Genomic DNA, 13780 nt, shown 5'->3' with positions numbered 1-13780 from the left:
ATATTTTAAGTGCTGTAGATTTATTAGTAGGGAATGAATGTTGCGTGATTGGTTCAATGGCAAAAGACACATCATATGGGGACTTCCAGCGAAGCAAAATGGCGGGCACCATGGCATTGAGCAGCTCCTGAAGCCAGCCAGAGCCAACTGCACTACCAGGCTGGCTCCGGGCTGCTGAGACTGCTGCTGTCACCACCATTTGCGAGGGGGGACCAGGGACACCTGGCACGTCAACTGGGGGAACTGCTGACACCCCCCCTTGACCCAAATTGAGCCGGGTGTGAGAGCGCCCGGCCGATTGCCCAGCGGCGCTCCAGGGCCAGGAAAACCCCAGAGCTGACGCAGGGAGACATTGAAGAGGAGGAGGAGAAGGAAGAGAGAGAAAGAGGAAGGACAAAAAAGAGGGGAGCCCCAACCTTGCCATGCCGCTGCCACCGCCGCCGCTGAGGAGGAGAGGTAGGAGAGCACTGGGAGGGCATGGACACACGGCTGAGCCCAAGCCCGACCCGAGCCTATTCCACGGCAGCTAGTGCTCCAAGAGAGCAGGCCAGGGTCCAGAGGAAGGCCACACGACAGAGGAGACCACAGAAGAGAAGATATTACTTCTTAATTTTAAAAACCTTTTTAAAAAATAACTTCTTTTTTCTCTTTTCAAAAAAAAAAAAGTGTCCCCGGATTCTTTGAAAAATATCTGGTAACTTTCTTTTAACCTGTCCTGTGCTGGGAAAAATGGTTTCCAGCCCCTGCCTTCATTAAGAATGTGAAGAGGCAGAAGTGAGGTTCTGGTTTGGATCTGCACTGGTGCCCCCTGGTTTCACAATGTTCTCTCTCTGTTTCTCCGCAAAAGAAAATAATAATCTAGAAAAGCATTAGGAAGAGTGCCGGATGGATTGCAATGCTGTGTTTGCACCATGCTGACCTTGCAGTTGCCTTCCTCCTCCCCAAATGAGCACCATCAACCCTCCTGAGAAGTTAGCATCTCCACCATAACATGCCACCAGCTACTAGTGTCACTGGGTTCTAAGCTCTGCAGGCTTGCAGTAAGCTCACCTTGCTCCCAGGTGTTTTGAAATCAACAACTGTTACAGACTTCAGTTGCCAAAATCTCCTTCACATAGTAGAGTGAAGTGAAACCTATGCAAGGCGAGTTGGGGGCAGGGGCTACGGTGTTAAAATGTTTTCAAATTTTTAGAAGCAAGGAGCTGAGGATGAGAGTCTGTTAACCTTTGCTTTTTTCAAAATGATCCTTCATTGCTAGTCATTGCTTCTTAGGTAGTTTCTAATATGTTACTTTCATCACTCTTCTCTTGCTTTATTCTGCCTCCATTTTTTATAAAAAGCCTTTTAGCAGAGACAAAAAGTTAATAGCCACTTACAAAGTCCATCAGCTGCTGAAGTGTCTTCTTAATAATAGCTTTAAAATTGTTAGTATTTCTCGCCTCATTTGGGGGGGGGGGTTGCCTTTTCCAATTTTTTTTTTCTGGGGTATTGCTCCTAAAAATTTTTTTTTATGCAATTGTAGGGCTTTACTTCAAAACATCAAAATCAGTATATTTATTTTAAAAGTGAAGCCTCAGCTTTCCTTCCTTCAACTGGTGGCAATAGTAATTGAAACAGCAATTCATTTTCCCTTGTAGAACTGATGGGTGTGAATTGGGCCAATCAGCTCATCTTGCATAAATCTTTGCTGTTTCTTCTTCTTTTCTGTGTAATCTGAAACACAATTATACTTAGTTCAAATGCAACTAAATGTAACTTTAAAGTTGTGAAATGCCAAGGTAGGAAGGAATCACCTTTAACATTCAATTAATTACTTTTCTTTCCAAGAGCTACAAACTATTTATTTAGTTTTCTTCCCACTCAATCTCAAGGGTTGAGCATGGATTACGTTCTGAGTTTCAAGCTTTATTTAATTGAATCAGTGCATTAATTGAAGCTCAGCTGATCCTCACTGGTGCTGAGGAACTCATCTCACTCATTAGGTTACATCTGATTGAAATTGCAATGTAATGCAAAGATTTCACTGTTTTATTTCATTACAGGTTGTAACTAGGTTGAAGCCTGCCACCTAAGGAAGTTTTTCTTTTCTTGACTTCTAGTCACTGGTTACGTCAGTCACTAGATATTGAAGAATTTTCGGCAGGGCGGCAAGAATCTAAATACCTTTTAAATCAATCAATCAATTTTTTATCCTTCCCTTCCTGCCAAAGAAGCTTCAGTCAATGAACAACAAAGCAACAAAACAACAAAACAATACTTTTAAAAAACTAATTAAAACATTAAAAACCTGTCTCACCTTTAATAAATAGAAGGCAGTCAAGGGTTTTCCACTCCACCACCATTTAAGAAGTCTTGCTGCCCTTTCAAGTAGTGGCTTGGCTGCCCAAAATGGACTATTGGCACCACAGACATTCAGTCAAGCAGTTAAGCTCACCACAGGAAGCAACTGTGGTGTTTACTTGGCAAACAGAAACACAGATGCTATAATCCACACTATTTACAGTTGCTACAAGGCTTTACTCTCTGAGCCCAGAGAGGGTTCTAGTTTACAAAATCCTTCCTTAGTCCACACAGCAAGTGCAAAGCCCAGTGGCTAAGTTCTGCAGCTGCCTTGGCTCTCTGAGTCCAGAAGTCTTGCAAGTTGTCCAGCATCCCTCAGACAAGCTCTTCACAAAGTATTCCATGCTTTCACAGGATCATTCCATCAGTCTCCCATCTCCAACAGATTCTCCTGTGCTCCCCGACTATGAATGCTGTAACTGGAGTTCTTTTCTACCCAGTGGTACATGCAGGTTTGCCCAGCAACACAGATAAGACAACCGCAAAATGCTTGCAGCCGCACGGGGGGGGGGGGGGGAGGGGCGACGACATTTCTGCCAACTCATTGTGAATTAATTATTTTTCTCAATTTTCATTTTCTTTTTTCCGCAAGAAAAACAGAGTTATATATATATATATATATATATATATATATATATATATATATATAACATAAACTATTTGTATATACAATATTATGTCATTTGTATCTGAGAAACTCATAACAGTCCTAGAGCTCATTCTCCCTGAATATCTCACCTAAAACAGCTCACCTTTGTTTTGGAACAATGGAGAATTAAGCAAGCTCTTTCTCCATACTTCCTGCTCTCCTATCTCTCTCTCTCTATATATATTCTGTTTTACAATTTAAAATACTCATTTTACATCCTTAATATATCAGTGACTTCCCTTCTACTCTTTCCATGGTTCATTTTACATATCAGAAATCCCTGCATATTTTACAAAAACTATACCATTCAGTATTCCATTATTGCATCCATCAAAACTTATTTATACTGTTGAATTTATCTTAATGCTGCCAGCGATTTCAGCTGTACACAATTATTTCCCATATATTCAATAAACATTTTCCTTTTTAAAATAATTTATATTAAGTTTTTGAAAAAAATTATACATATAAAACAAAACCATTTCAAACTTTACAATACAGAGTTCTTTCAAACCCTTAGACCGCCTTCCCTCCCTCCATGGGTTCCATCTTTAAGATTAAATTTACTGCATCTTTTACCCTTATCTATCTATTATATAACCATAATTACCATTTTAAATTTCACATTACAAGTGTCTTTACATCCCTGCCAAAGTTTTTAACTGTTTACAGTGGTCTTTTAAATAAATTACAAATTTAATCCATTCTTTAGAAATGTCAGTTTTGCCGTTTCCGCATACTCCATCAGTTTCACCTGCCATTCTTCTTTTGCTGGTACTTCTCCTTCTTCCTTCTTCCCATCTCTGGGCTAGTAGCATTCTCGCTGCCGTCGTTGCATACATAAAAAGTTTTTTATCTTCTCTTGGGAACTCTTCACCTATTATACCTAGTAAAAAGGCTTCTGGTTTTTTGACAAATGTATTTTTAAATATTTTCTTTAACTCGTTATATATCATTTCTCAGAAAGCCTTTACCAAAATACATGTCCACCACATCTGATAGAAAGTGCCCTCTTTCTCTTTACATTTCCAACACATTTTAGAATTTGTTTTGTACAATTTAGCAATTTTTCCAATCTTCTTTAAACATATGTTCTTGTTCTCTTCTTCTATATGTTAAGCCTGCAAGTTGTTCATATTCTATCATCTTAAGTTGCCATTCTTCTTTGGTTGGGACCTTGCTCGTTTTCCATCTTCAGGCTAACAAAACACGGGCCGCAGTAGTAGCATACATAAATAACCTTTTTTGACACCTGGGAATTTCAGTCTGAATTATCCCCTACAGAAAGGACTCTATTTTCGGAGGGAAAGTACATTTAAACTTTTTTTTCCAATTCATTATGGATCATTTCCCAGTATTCTTTTACTCTTTTACATGTCCACCACATATGAAAGAATGTTCCCTCCACCTCTTTGCATCTACAACACTTACCTGATTCAGTCTTATACATCTTAGCAAGCCTACTCGGAGTTAAATGCCACATGTGAATCATTTTCAAGTAGTTCTCCTTCAAAGAATAACATGCTGTAAACTTCAAGTCACTTTTCCAGAGTTTTTCCCAGAGGTTAAAATCTATATTGTGTCCTATATCTACTGCCCGCCTTTTGTTTCCCAGTCCAATAACAGATTATACATTTTAGACAAAAGTTTCTCTTTGTTTTGTAGAAGTTCTTTTTTGAATTGTGAGCTTTGGTTCGAAAAAACATTTTTTTTCTATCTAATTTAAACATTTCATGTAACTGATGATATTGTAACCAGTCCGTAACATGGCTCCTTACATTTTCCATTGATTTCAGTTTGCGTCCCACAGCAATTCCCTGTAAGCTGCCCACTATTTGTCCATATTAACTCTCTTAATAGTAATAGCCTCGATAGGAGATAGCCACAAAGGTGTTTTCCTTTCCAGCTTTTCTTAATACGGGCTGGTAACTGTTCCTGCACTGACTGTTCCATGACATTGGCAAAGCTATGTCTTGAATCAGTGGCAAAGCTTTTTAGTATTGATTGACCTTGACCTCAGTTTTTATGGGTACTGGCTGACAAACCAATCTGCAGATCAGATCAAAACTACACCCATATGAAAACTTAATATAGCTCCAAAATAAACCCCTTCATCACCTGCTATGAGCATCCATCATGACAGTGTGTAGACTTGGTCCAACTGTTAGCTATATCAGACTTTGCCAAGACTTGGAGCTTACACTGTTTGTGACATCATGAATGATATCAGGATGTTATGTTTGCATTCAACTAAGCTGTTTCCATGCCAACAGCAGTTGCCAATAAACTGCTGCAAGGAGGTAACCATCAGCCTGACAGCTAGTTCAAGGTTTAATTTTGTTTTCATAACCTAAGCTTGAAGAGTGGTTACATATATATAACTTTAAAGCTGGCTTCTAGTACTCAAAAACAAAACACAATGATTTAGTGAAACAAGGTGATCGAAAGAAAGGCGTGGTCTTACTTGCTGTGAGTAGGCTCAAATGTTTCACAAAAAGAATCTATCGTAGTAATAGTGTTTATATTCAAGATAGTTCCTTGACTATACAGTACATCCTGTTCTGAAGAGTTTTTTGGTTTTTTTACTCATACCGGTTCTTTGTTTTAAGTGAATGTCCCTATAATATGAAAGCCCATGGATCATAATAATATTTTTGACGTGGTTTATTCTTGCATCTCACTGCATGGTTTAATGCACTTGCTTCGATGGGAAAATTCGGCTTAACACTTTGTCAATATTCTAACTCAACTGAAACCAAGGTTATTCTAGGACCAAAATACCTGGGATTAAAGTGGAGGGATCAGGTGCTTACAGAATGGCGTGTTCTCCAAAAAGCACAGTAATTATAAATTAAGGTCCCCCGGCTTAACAGAAGCAGAAAATAGATTATGCAGACTCACATATTGTGCTTGCTTATAACTTAGCTCCAGTACATCCCCATGTTTTATTGGTCTTTCAGTCCCAGTTCTTTCACTGAAGATTAGGATACCGTGAGGGCAGTAGCTAATGAGCTGCATAATGGTCCCCTGCTTTCTCTATATGTTGGATAACATAGAATAGTGATGTCCTAGTGATGATGAGTGGTATGGGGTGGGGAGTGGTTGATGAATTGAAGATGTATGGCACCAAGAGAGGGTTGTCGCACTCAGGTCCTGTTCACAGGCTTCCCATAGGCATCTGGTTGATCCCTGTGAGAACAGTTTGCTGGACTAGATGGGCCTTTCGACTAATCCAGCATAGCTCTTCTTATGTTCTCTGAGAGTCACAAACATTGGAGAAAATAATAATTTCATAAAACTGTATTTTCATTATTCCATTTTCTCTTGATTCTGTGACCTAGATAAACTAAAAGGTCTTGTACTTGCCTTTTACAGTACAGAATGAGCTGCTTTTAGGTACTGTACATAGTGAATGTCTAATCCAGAACACTGAAAAAAATAAACTGTTAGACCCTATGGTGTAAGCATGAAAAGAGAATCAGCTAGACATGACAATTGTGATTATTCTTGAATTGTTTTGTAGACGGATGAAAGAGGTCATTGGGGGGACATGTAGTGAACAGGAAAATTAGTCAAAGTCTTAATAAAGAAAGACACTGAAAAATGGTTATATGTAGTCACATGATATTATGATAAGGGCTTATCTGAAGAGCCAAATGATTTTGATTGGTTCAGGATGATGACATTGGGTTGCAAGTATTAAGTTTGCTGTGATCCTTTGATTGGTGAATAGAAATGACATGTGTATTCTGGAAATGTATTTTTAAAAATTGCTTTGTATGGGGTTCTTTGCAGCCTTCTCCTTATTTTTGAGGCTGTCCCTATGCACATTTGCATTTCAATAAAAACCTATCTTTTCACTTGGAGCTTGCGTCCTTTTCTTCTGTGTTTCTGTGAGTGTACGCTCCAGTCTGGAAACCCCCTTTTTAAATTTCTCCAACGCAAGTCAGGGGCCATACAGTAATAGAACTAGGCCATACTTTGAGAAAACATACTTAGGCTATACATATTCACAGATAATAGAAACTAATCATTCAGGAAAGATTTTAAAGTCTTGGTTTAAGAGTCATATATGTTGCTATTACTCAGTAAATGTGGCATCTTTTCTAGGGTTGGAAAAGACTACTGTACAATCTTTGCCTCAAAAGCAAAACAATATCCAAACTTTCAGTGGTGTAGAGCAGTGTTTTTCAACCTTTTTTGGGCAAAGGCACACTTGTTTCATGAAAAAAAACATGAGGCACACCACCATTAGAAAATGTTAAAAAAATTAACTCTGTGCCTATATTGACTATATATAAAGTAATTCTCTTGAATAGGAATCAAATAAACACAAAGAAAGTATTTTATAATTACTTTATTATGAAATAGTAAGTAAACAGAAATATGAAAAATTATAAAATACTTTATTCAGTGCGCAACCTGGGCCTGTTTGGCTGAACACAAAGCTGATATTCTGGCTGGAATCGAAGAAAGACACACATGTAGCTCTTCGTCAACAGCTCTCAGTCTCTTTCTGTATTTAGTTTTTATAGCAATCATGCTTGAAAAGCTCATCTCACACAGATATGTCCAAAGGTAGATCAGCAAATCTTAGCTTGAAACCACGATTTTGTCTCAGTTCAGTTAGTTCCTCCTGCTCCTGTAAAGTCAAGCATGGTTTAATATTTTTTTCTTTAATGGCAAACAAAAGCGTTGCGGACCGTTCTCTGCTCAGCGGGGATCAATCCGCTGATCCCCGCTGAGCCGGCGGATGACAGCTCCGTCTCCGCACTGTGTGATGAGAGGGAGATGTCAGAGCCCCGCTGCTCTCTATGGGGAATCGGATGAGAGCGGACCGCCTGTCCGCTCTCATCCGATCCCATCCGATCTGATCCCCACCCAGGACGGATGGAAAATAGGGTGGACACAGTCCGGCGCCCGCCTAGTGGGCGAAAATTTGACATTTTTTTAAAAAAAATCTTTCGAATTTTTCAATTTTTCCCACGGCACACCAGGCAACATCTCGCGGCACACTAGTGTGCCGCGGAACAGTGGCTGAAAAACACTGGTGTAGAGGATCAATGGAATTGGACCACGTTGTGGTTTATTTCTGCCTAGAACTTGACTTCTGCAACTTGATCTTACAGAAGGCTGGTTACTGAATATCAACAGATGCTATGTGGCAGATCTGAGCATATTGATGCATTTTGTGCATCCCACGCTGTACCTGCACTGTACAACATCTAGACAACAGTTCTCAATATAGCATTAAAAGCATTGACAAAAGCTGTAGCTATGTTTGCTTCAATAATGCTTGTATAGGTGGCACAGTTCTTCAGGGGTTGAGTTGTATAAGCTTCATCTGCTGCTTTGTGTATATAATTAGGCTATATTGATGCCTATTTGTCCAGCCCTCAGTGGCTTTAAATCTCTGTAGTCTTCTATACCATCTATCCTTTTAAAGTGTTTTTCTCCTTTCTTCAAACTGCCTACTGTCCCATTGTCAAGCTTATCTTTTATTTCCCAGCTACATTCGTAATCATTGAAGTATCATCAGCGGTGTATTTCCTTCCAAATCTACATTTAAACTTTGTTTAAACTGAGCATGCTGTGCCTTAAATTCCAGTTCTAAATGCCCTATCCAGGTATTAAAGCTGCATTGAGGTGTTTTGTACTTAGATAATTGATAGCTTAAGTTCCTGGCTGCCTTCATACATGCTGTTTCTATGGGTTCATTTCAAGGTAAGGCCTCGTCAGCGCGAGTAATTCTAGGTTTGTTAGCTGAAAGCAAAACTGAATGTAATTCATCTTTTATTGTTGTGCGGTGTATTTTTATCTTCCTCCTCCAAAACGATTCACACAGTTCCAGGTATTTCAATTCAACTGAGAACTGTATGTAGTTGTTTAGGAGGGTGCCATGGGGTCTCTCTGTTTTCTTAAGTCTCCTGGGTCACCTTAGCAAAATGGAACACAAGGCAAGCAGTTTGAATAGCAGTAGCAATTTCCCTAATTAAAGAAATAGCTAGAGTTGTCATATCCACGTGCCGTAGCTGTATGAAATGAGCTGGAAAGCATTAATTCTTTTACAAATTGGCTGACTAAAGTCAGGCTGTTTTGTTGCATTAGACGATACATCACCATATTCATAGCCTACACATGGCAACCATTTAGATTTGGCTTTTATGGAAGCTAAGCATTACTCACTGCCTTTGCTAAATAATTGATGCCCAAGATGTCGATCTGCCTAGCAATTTAATTCAGCAAGGTTTCCAACTCTAAATAAAAAGAAAAGGTGAGTCAGGCCAGTTCAAAGACTTGGTTCAGATTCAAAGTTCTGTGAATGGAGGAGAACAGTTTATAGCACTGTTTTAGAGATTCTTAAGAGCTTGCACAAGAGGACAGACATCACTATAACAGGTAGATTTTGCAGCATTTCTCATTGTTTCAATTGCATAGGTTCTTGTGAGAATGGAATAAAATCCTTGCAGAGTTTAGTTGTACTTGCACTGTGCTGTAATGCAAGGAGTAAAACAGCCCTTCCATTTGTGGAAAAAGACATTTTCTGCACCTTTTGCTGTCATTACATAGTATGTGACTCCTTGGTACCAGGGAATGGATGGCAGCCCACAAGGGGCCGCAACCGCCGACCACCCAATGCAGCCACTTTCCACACCTGAGTTTTACAGCATCACACTTCTTCTGCCTCAATCTGACATAAAAGTTGTCATGCGACTTAACTTACTTGTGTTTTCTTATCAATACTCTGAATTCAACTTTTACCAAATGGTAACCATACACCAAGAGTTTGTGGTAGGTGGTTAAGAGGGGCTGGCCTGTTGGTGAATGCATTTTCTGGGACCCATGGCCCCCATGTGGATGTTTTTTAGGCTCCAGCAATGACCTTTTATATCTCCCCAGACCTTTACCCTTACATACATATTTTTAACTCTCTGCTGAATACCGCCTCTTACCACTGAAAATGGCATTACAACATTTATTACTTGTTGGAATTTGCTCTGGAAATTATGAGTTGAATAATATATTTCAACATATATTGACAACATTGCATAATTTGGCTTGACAACCTAATTAATGACTAATTTGATTTAATGACTTCATAATGTGGAACAAAGGGGGAACATGGCGTGGCTTTTCCATGGCAGCTCAGCTGTTCTATAAAGCACTGTTCTGTCCACTGAAGACTTTCAAAATGATTTGCTCATGCCTAGTATTCCATATATATTGTAGTACATATTCAACAATATTTTTCACATCATTGTATGATTCCTGTATGCGTCCTACTGGGGTGTGTGTGTGAGGAGGGAAATACTAACAGAAGAGGGGGAAATGAGGCACTTTTGTGAGGGCAGCAAATAAAGGTCACTGTAACTTCACATAAACAAGGCTTTTAAACCAGCAGCTTCTCACATACTTTGATTATTTTTTAACTGCAAATTATATTAATATTGTTCAAGAGAAGGCACTGCAATTCTGATTTATGTGACAGAAGACGGGGAGCAATCTTTTTCAGTAGCTTTAGCTTTGACATGCACTTATCTGCATGGTAAGCCTTAATAAATCCTGAGTGCCTAGTTGTTTATATCAAGCATTGTTTCCCGAACTAAAGTAAATAACACAAATGGTCTCCAATAGATTGACTGCCCACAGAGGAATCTAACCTTTAAGATGATGTGTGGGGGAAAAGTGGTCATTTGGCAGGAAAAATTCCCTGCAGACGAAAGATGCCAGTATTAGCAAATGAATCCAAATGTTCAACAGATGGTAAACTGAATAGGGTACAGCTGGAATTTTAGTTCTTGTCTGGGGGAGGTGGGAACATAGAGGCAAAAATGCAAAGGAGGAATAATAACAAAGTTATCTTGAAACAATGGTGAAACAAGGTCACACTAAATCATATTAATAAGGAAGGTAACAGTACTCTACTGGATTAATTTGGTTTTCAAATTATGGTATGACCTTTGGGCATCACGTATGGCATTCTAACACAAGGCAATTCTTTGTTACAAGTTAGATTTCTCTCCAGTAAATTGTCTCAAAATTATGTTTGCATGAATATGTATTTTATATTCCTACATGCATACAAAACCCCAGATAGCAAAACATATACAAGCAGTTACATTGGTTTGCCCTTTGAATCTGGAGCATGTAATATTAAATTTACCCTTGTTTTCAACTTAGGATTTACTAAATGATTTTAAATACATCAACAAGAAATATCAACATGGAATTTTAAATGGAGCAGGAAAATGTTAATCACAAAAAATATATGCCACTGGCCCACTTTTTCTTACTATTGCTCTCTACTGCTTAATGTCACATCCTTCATTGGTGGGAACCAGTTTTCAGTAAATATAAATTGTAATTAGTAGGCCCATTAGTCTGTTATTTTAATTGGGATTGAAATATAGTGTCCAAGATGCTCCTTCATTTGCTTTTAATAATGACTCATTTCTTGTAAATTATATGTTTTTGGGTGTTTGGGTTTTTTTTTTTACAATTCCTTTAGTAGATCAGAGATTTTGTAATTTAATGCCATTTAAATATGATGTATTTCCTGTATTTTTCCTGCTGAAGGTTTTCACTCTCTTCAAACAGGAACAACTTGCAGCAAGTACAGGTACAGGAAACAATCAATATGTTGTGCCTTTAAAAGCTGTATAGCTAATGCAAATTGAACAAGGCAAGCCTTTTCTAGTATGAAAATACTAGAATACCCTATGGAATACTAGAATACTATATGGAAAGCTTCACCAGTTGGCATTATGTCTGCCAGACATCTTATTACCTCTGTGAGGTCCCTGATTTACCTTTGGACCTTATACCTTAGCACAGCAGCTTGTAACGTTCTGATTGCTGGGCGTGGGAATGCTAGTTTGTTTTGCAAAAGGACAAACCTGAACTAGTTCCCTTTTGGACAGGATGAAACTAGTTCTTTTTTTAAATGAACCTTTCCGCCACATGGTCAACTGAAGCTTCTTTGATTTACAGCTCTAACTTTAATTACACCTAGTGAATCCTATCCATTTCAGTGCAACCCCCTTTCAGTAACTGTTTTCACAATCTGAAGAAGCCTGAAATTGCATGACCTCAGTGCAGGGCAGCAGATAGCATCATTGGAGGCAGTGGCTGAGCTTCATGCTCCAGCACCGGGGGGCGGAGAGCAGGCAGGGGCGGGACTGGTGTGCGTCCCATGGGCGGGGCGCACCACCTGCAGGGGCGGGGTGCCCAGCGCGGGTGGGGGAGCAGCTGCGATGGCACCCTGGGGATTGCGCTGCTGGGGGCGGTATGCTCTCCCCGTACTCCTCTTCCTCCACCAGTGATTGGAGGGAAGCAGCTTGCAAAGCAAGGCCCTATATTCTGAATGATGACAGGTGCACTGAATGATGGCAGATGCAATCAAGGAAGGGGAGGAGGGAAGTTCACTGCTCTCTGTGCCAACTGCTCAAATCAGGGATGTATGTGTGTGTCATAACCTAGTTCTTCAGCAATCCTGGATCCAGTCTGCTTTGTTGCTTCATTTCTAAAAATTCAGCTCCCCATTGTTAGGAAAATGCCAGGGAACTGCGTCTTTTCCTCCAAAGCGGCCCTTGGGATGATTCATCACTCTTCTGTCCCGAGTTGCTACTGCGGCATATATCTGAAGATATATGCACACACAAACATAGCAGAGTTCAAAGCAGAAGCTGGACTTGAGGTGTAGAATACTAAGCTAATTTATTATGTACAAGATCAAGTGTTACAGAACAAAGAAATCATGGGTCTTCTCTCCTTCTCATCCGAGAGAGAACAGAAAATGCAAAAGCATAACATAACGGAACAGTGTAACTCAGCTTATGTTCTCATGACTCCAACAGTGTGGAATGTCAACACAGACATGTGATGAAAACAATCACACATCAGCAGTGGGAAGGAATGAAATCCCAACACCCATATGTACTTGCTTATGCTCCTTGTGTAGCTCTGATTGTTCAACACCACTTTCTCTGCCCCGCTGAAAGCTCTTAAATACACAGATCAAATAGATCTAGCTACCATACATCTCAAACCCCTACACTCTATCCCTTTCTTCTTGCAGGTCTGTTATAAAGCCAATGATGGAACAACTGGTTTTACATAGCAAGCACCTTATCTCTATGGTAACCCCATCATGGCCACGACAGCCTTCTTTTAAACAATCCTTGGTAAGAACTGAAAACAGAAAGACATGCTGAAGCTTTTTTTAAAATTCAGCATTTCCTGGTGAGGAAAAAGTTGCATCCTCTTTTTCTTACCTAGAAGCTACAAGTTGGATATGGAGGCATCAGCCCTGCCTCAGTTAGTTATCTACTAAGCAACTGGTAGCCAGACAAAACTTCTGAAATTGGGGCCCCCATTTAATTTATGAAAAATACTTCTATGTACCCAAAGTGCTGGTTTCTTAAAAAACATAAAAACACATGAAACTAGTGAAGATTCAGGACACCTCAACTCTAAATACCCTTGTCTGGACTTTTTGGAGGAAGCTTGAAGTTCCTATCAGCGACTCTTATAACTCAGCTATAAATATTTGGCAAGAAGAAAGTGTTGCAAGGCCTAGATGAACTCTGACAGAAGAGGAACATAAGTTACAACCCATCTATTGCTAGATGAAATGCTGTTTGATGGCTTCCTTCCCAGTAGAAAGCCTTATAAATATATAGCCAGAATGAGAAGATACTGCCCTAGAAGTCAGTACTAAACTTGTGTGCAGAGACCATTGAGCTTTACAAGTGAATCTATAGTTCAAACTAATATAGTCTTCAGAGTCTT

The 13780-nt window shown here is 39.5% G+C and overlaps 1 long non-coding RNA gene across 1 annotated transcript; it reads right to left on the bottom strand.

Moving 5' to 3' along the window:
* Window positions 1–657: 657 nt before the first annotated feature.
* On the bottom strand, window positions 658–1474 carry LOC310761394. Its single transcript, XR_014547464.1, has 2 exons — window positions 1377–1474; window positions 658–830 (listed from the first exon to the last, which is right to left on the bottom strand). It is a non-coding gene; the product is annotated as an uncharacterized lncRNA (long non-coding RNA).
* Window positions 1475–13780: the final 12306 nt, after the last annotated feature.

This window comes from Podarcis filfolensis (assembly GCF_964270895.1).
Source record: "Podarcis filfolensis genome assembly, chromosome: 4".
NCBI classification, from domain to species: Eukaryota; Metazoa; Chordata; class Lepidosauria; order Squamata; family Lacertidae; genus Podarcis; species Podarcis filfolensis.
The sequence above is the reverse complement of the archived record's forward strand: the minus strand, read 5'-3'. Positions and strand labels throughout refer to the sequence as shown.